Genomic DNA, 6,786 nt, shown 5'->3' with positions numbered 1-6,786 from the left:
GTATAAATATACACAGTTACTGATAACAAATGCAATGACTTAACTCCCTGGCAGCTTCCCCTGAATCTCAGACATAGTGGATTGTCACAGTGCAATGTTAATGAACATTAGCAATTATATATGCAAATTTTGTTTCCCTTTCTAGATTAGTCCATTTTGTTAAAATTCATTCACTTTAATGTATTTTCACTTATGTATTTAAGTATAAACATTCAATAAGTAATGATTTGTACAGCCTTGTTTTAGGATTTAAGAAGATTCAAGATGAACGGGCATGTTCTTTGACTTCCACATTATTTTTTTTCTGCTGAGAGTAGGAGATTTTCTTATAGGAGTAAAAAGAGATATGACTTTATCTTAAAGTATCTCTCAACATGAAAGTGCTCTCTACTGACCACTCAATAGAAAGAAATGATAATTTAAAAAATTTAATATTTGATTTATTTCTGAGAGAGAGAGAGAGAGAACAGGGGAGGGTCAGAGAGAGAGGGAGATACGGAATCTGAAACAGGCTCCAGGCTCTGAGCTGGCTGTCAGCACAGAGCCGGATGTGAGGCTTGAACCCACGAACCATGAGATCATGACCTGAGCAAAAGTCAGCCGCTTAACCGACTGAGCCACACAGGTGCCCTTGAGAAATAAATTTTAGAAGATGGGGTTCCCCTCTGGATCAGGGTTCTGACTCATATATCCTTGGAATACACGATTCAAGTACATATCAGACATATACTGAAACAACTTAATTCTCCAGAAGACATCTTCTCTTGTTTTTCTGGCTAATAGTTGATGTACAGAGATTATATAAAGGTGTAAAAAAGTGATTTTTAAATATTTAAAAAATACTTTCATATTGAGATAGAGAAGTATATTATACAATTATATTTATTTATTTATTTACTTATTTATCGCTTATTTATTTTACTAAAAGTGAAGATCTTTTTAACTTTTAAGAAGGAAGTTACTTAGAGGGGGAATAGGGCTTAAGATTCCATAGAACTGAGGTTTAGTGGAGACCATGACCAAATAAATATGTAACAAGCACACAGTTTGATACTCTAAAGCAGTGTTTTTGAGTCAGAAAAACATCCAAAGAAAGCTGATTCTTCTTGATGTGCTTCTCGCTGAACAAGACCTTTATTCACCTTTGTATTCATCAACTGCCTAGCCCAGCTATTGGTCCTCCACAATAGCTTTGTAAGGCCCCAAGTCTAAACCAAACTGACTCCATGGCAGGCTTTAAGTTTCCCCTCTAAACTAGAAGGCCTAAGTTTCAGCTTCCCTGAAACTATCAAGCAGTTACGCATTACCCAAGGCAGGAGAAACCACCCTTGCAACACCCAATCAGGAAAGGCCAGCGACCACCCTCCACATTACTAAGGGAGAGGCCTAGAGATAGAAACTATAGATAGGACACTGCTACCTAATGTTAAAGTTAACCTGTTAGTCGCAGAACAAGACCCCAGGCTCGCTCTGTGATTGGTTGAATTTAAAGGTACTCTAAACGTTGTAATTGGATCCCGCCAAAAGTAACGAATATTCTAGACAGTGTGTATGGTTAAACCCGCTGTCAATGATGTTGAATAATTATGATTGGATCACTGTTCCCATGCCACAATTTCTGTAACTCCCCAGTCACAAACCCCATAAAAACCCTACTCTGCCTTTGCTCGGAGCTCTCAGCACGGATCCACTGCTTTGGTGAGGTCTGGGAGCCTGAGCTTAAGCCCAAATAAATGCCCTTTGCTTTTGCATACGTGACTCGGACTCCTTGGTGGTCTTGGGATTTTGGGGAGATCGCGATCTGGGCATAACAACTTAATGCAACTCACAATCAAATGTCACTTTATCAAATATAATACTCTCACAGAGAAATAAATTCTAGATAACTCTTAAATTCATGATCCCCATGAACATTTCAGTTATCATAAATTACAAAATGGCAAGAAAGATTCTTTGAGATCTCAAAGTAAGAAAAAACGAGGTATCTATCAAAGAGCTTCACATATATGAAGCACAATTAATAGAATCTTGATAAAAAGCAATTTTTCCGTTCAAGATTTAAGTATCAATCTTTGAACATTCCTACAGTAACAAGACACCATTTGTGAATGCTGTTTTTTAAAAAGTTCCAAAGCACTCATATCATGTCAGGAGCGGGTGCCTCTCTGTCAGCACTGGACACAAGAGGCTTGTGGTATTTGCACTGAATCCAAACTCGGTACATTGTCATTCCCTCGGTTCAGCTGCAATCTCCCACCCACCAGATTCTGAGCTGTTTCCAGTCTAGCAGTAGTGAAAAGTGCCTCCAGCCCATCTTATGTGAAGTAAACTGTAGTACCATCACCTCACACAGAAATTTTCAGACAGACACCGACCTTTTGCTAAATTGAAGCAGAGCCATGTCTTAGTGGCCATAATCTTGCAGAAGCACCACTCTCCGTGCTTCAGAAGCCTGCTCAGCCTGTTGATAGCCTTCGGCATCTTGTCTGGAACAACCACACCAGTCAGTATTCAGTAGGTGGCTGAAGATCCAGAGAACTCATCAGTACAGATTTCCAGGTAATTGAGTTTCTGAGTTACGTTTTCTTCCACAGCAGACATCTGTGGTTTATGCCCAAGACTGTCTGAAGAACACTTGTTTTCTTTTATTTTTAAACCAGGTCCATTCTCACTGCTCCTACATTCAGCTAATTCACTCCTCTTGTTCTCTGAGAGCAAATCTTTCAGATGATTTTGGTTTAGGCTAGGTGCTAGCTCTGGGAATTCAGTAAAAAGCCAATGTCTATACTTGAAAAAACATTTTGTGGACTTTTGTCAAAGTCATTTCCATATTTGTGGGCATTGGCTTCATAATCAACTTGCTTCTCCTGGCACACCCACTGGGTACCATTCTCCCAGACTTTCCTCTCCACCACCTTGGTCTATTCTCCTGACTCCTCCATGTTGTCCCAGATGTTATTAATGGTGGAAGACTCACAGCAGAATGCTCAGGAACTGGGTCTCATCCTACTGCCTACTCTTCCAAGAGTGCAGCCTGCTCATTTAGGATACGGGCCGGCCATGACACTGGAGCCAGATATGTATACAATTATTTTTAATGATTTATATTCACATGGAAATGTGATCATATTATATGGCTATATTAAATATATATAAAAGTGGCTATGATATGATCATATTCATTTTAAGTAACAGTAGATATTTAGAAGAATAATCACCAAAATTCGTAACAACTATCTCTGAGAGCTGGTATTACAGAGCAAGGATATAAAGATAAATTCATTTTCTTGTGCTTTTTTTCCTGACGTTTTCTATTTGACATGTAACAGAGCCACGATAAAACAAAATAAAAATCATTTCAATTTTGAATAAAAACTAAAAATGATGTCAACATCTATAGCTTCATATTATATGCCATTTCTTTTTCTTTTTCTTTTTTTTATTTGAGAGAGAGAGAGAGAGGGAGGGAGGGGAAGAGGGACAGGGTGAGAGAGACAATCTCAGACAGGCTCCACTCTGTCAGCACACAGCCTGACATGGGTTTTATCCCACAAACCGTGAAATCATGACCTGGCCAGAAATGAAGAATCTGAAACTCAACCGACTGAGCCACCAGGTGCCCCTGCCATTTTCTTATGCCATGTTCTCAAAGAAGTAATTAATGATACTCACTTTCAAAATAAACAGACTTGGGGCACCTGGGTGGCTCAGTCGGTTAAGTGTCCCAGGTCATGATCTCACAGTTGTGGATCTGAGCGTCACATCAGGCTCTGGGAAAACAGCTCAGAGCCTGGAGCCTGGTTCAGATTCTGTGTCTCCCTCTCTCCTTGCTCTGGTCCCTTCCCCACTTGTGCTCTCTCTCTCTCTCTCTCTCTCCCAAAAAGAAATAAACATAAAATAAAATAAAAGAAACAGACTCATGGCCAGTTTACTTAATCAATTGTAGATACTACCTGTAATGGCTTTTTAAATTTGTTTTTATCAATTTTGTGGAAACAAACTGTAGAAACAGTATCTTATTAAAGTGGTATATGTGTTAATATTATATGTATAAATGAATTACATATATGGTATATACTGTTATATATTATTTATATAAATTAATTATATTTATATATAAGAAATATGTGTATACAAAGCTGCCTTCAAATTCAATAGATAATGTATCTTATTTTTCTCTTGAATCTTTTGGCCTAATAATTCCTCAGAATATTTCCTTGACACTGATGCACAGCACTGACATAGGTCCTGGGGGATATCAATACACATCCATGAAACAGTTCCTACCTCTTGAAATTCTGTAAGATAGCTAAAGTATATAATTCCCTACATACCATATAGAAAGCTCCAAATACCAAAAAGAGTGAGTCAAACAATGGTACATGGGCTGGAGGTATCAGGAAGAATTAAAAAGTGAATTGGCATCTGGAGTGGGTATTATAGGATTTCTGTAGATGGTATTAGGGATAGAAGGCATTCATGAGGAGGAAAATGGCAAGAACAAACATGAGGAGGCCGAAAGCCAACAGATGCATTGGGAGCAGTGAAAATACATCAGATTTGTTAAAGCTGACCACAGGGATCAGTGAAAAGGCTGGAAAGAAAAGAAGGTCTTGGATGCTAGATGAATTATTTGGATTTTATTTCAAAGTCAGTGAGATGTCTTGGAAGTAACTGGGAAGTGCTGTGATCAAAGTCCATGTCTCGAACATCAATATGATGCTCATATACACAAACAGGATGGAAAAGAAAAAAAAAAAAGCAGTGGAGGGGAGACCCATTAGAGGACTTTGTAGATATTCCAGGAATTCATGAGTACCTACACTGTGGTGTGAACAGTACGAATGAAAAATGAAAGGATATCAACGAAAGATACAAGTGAAGACTGCACAGAGCGTGGTAACAGATTGGATGTGAGGAGATAGGAAAGCACTGAAAACAACTATTGACACTGGATAAACAGGGATATCGAATAACAGGGACACGAAGGCCAAAGGAGAAGTTAGTTTATGGGAGAAAAGTGTAGTTCCTATTAGTCATGTTAAATTTGAGATGTCTGCAAAATGGCCAGAAGGTCAAGATAAATGTAGAAACGGCCGACTTGAGCCTGGGGTTGAGGCTAGCACTGGTATTTCAGTTAAGGAATCATTTAGCTTGACTCTGGCTCCTTGGTGCTGGCAGTGGTGGAGTGAACTCTGGCCACAGGTTTCATATTTTGATGGATTTTATCAATGTAACCAGTGTGTATAATAAAGAAATATGTTTTTACTTTGATGGATTTTATCAGTGTAATCAGTGCATATAATATATAAATATGTTTTTATTATATAAATAGAATACACATTTATACAGAAAGTTTCTTGAAGAACCACATCCTTATAAGTTTTTCAATTTTATTTATGAAGTAAAATGGCAAGTAAAAGAATCATACAAAAATAATTTCAGAATTGAGGTCAACTCAGATGTATCCCAACTAAAATATACCTATTTCCCCAATATCATACTGCTTTAAGGAAACTAAATTGTCCTAATTAATTGTACTCTCCTGTAGTGATGATGATAAATATACTCTAGTTCTGTGCAAATTAAAAACATCAGATGTTAAAAATACTTACAATTATATGATGTTTTCTGCTATGCAGTTATTTTTGGAAAAGTGGTGAATTTATCTCTCATCTAAATTGCTTCTATAAGAAGCTAAGTAAAAAGAAAAGTGAGAGGAGTTATTGGTGGATATTGTAATAATGGCTTTGCTGAGTCCCAATATCCCTTCTTTATATTATTTAATAACTCTTCCTGAAATGATGCTGAATAATCAAGCATATCCACTAACTTTCTTATTTATAATCTTTATTGTTTGAAAATTCTTGTATGAAATATTCATTTTTATTTTATTTATTTATTTTTTAATGTTTTTTATTTATTTCTAGGAGAGAGAGAGAGGGAGCCACAGACTGAAACAGGCTCCAGGCTCTGAGCTGGCAGTCAGCACAGAGCCCGACGCGGGGCCCGAACCCACGAACCGCGAGATCATGACCTGAGCGAAAGTCGGACGCCTAACCAAGCCACCCAGGCGCCCCTGAAATATTCATTTTTAAATGTTCTTGTATTAAATTATCCTTGAGTATAAGGAAAAGTTATCATGTCAAAGAGTAAGATTGGAACTCTAATACCAAACTACACACCAGTTAATTCTATATGATTGATTAACCCATTCATTTCCTCACTGTTCTTCTATCAGTGATATGATATATGTGAGAATATTCTTGAATTCCTCATTTGTTCTGTTTGACTGCCTTTTCCTATACCAGTGTCTTTTAAATTATTGCTGTATTCATATTCCTATCTAATGTTACTGTGGATAATCCCTTACTTCAGCCAGTTGTCCATTAATCTTGTTTTTAGTTTCCAGGCTACCATTATATAAATAGTATTATTCTACCTTATTCTATACACTTAATAAGTATTTTGTTAAATTACAAATAAAATCATTTTGAGTAAATACAAAGATTAATTTCATCATAACACACCTTTAAAGAATATGTAATTATCATAATAAAAATGAGACACATAACTTTGTTATGTGATATGTACTAGAGATTATACAGATAAAATCAAAGGCTATGAACACTGCTTAATGGAAATATTTAACTTAGAGTTATCTTTGGTGAGGCCACACACAGACCTTATAGACAACCGAATGAACATTTTAAGAAAAACAAGGATGGAGGGTAAGATAGTGATTGAGGAAGAAACAGGAAAAAATACCATAAACACACACACACG

Source organism: Crocuta crocuta, unplaced genomic scaffold, assembly GCF_008692635.1.
Source record: "Crocuta crocuta isolate KB4526 unplaced genomic scaffold, BGI_CrCroc_1.0 scaffold21, whole genome shotgun sequence".
Lineage (NCBI taxonomy): Eukaryota > Metazoa > Chordata > Mammalia > Carnivora > Hyaenidae > Crocuta > Crocuta crocuta.
The sequence above is the reverse complement of the archived record's forward strand: the minus strand, read 5'-3'. Positions refer to the sequence as shown.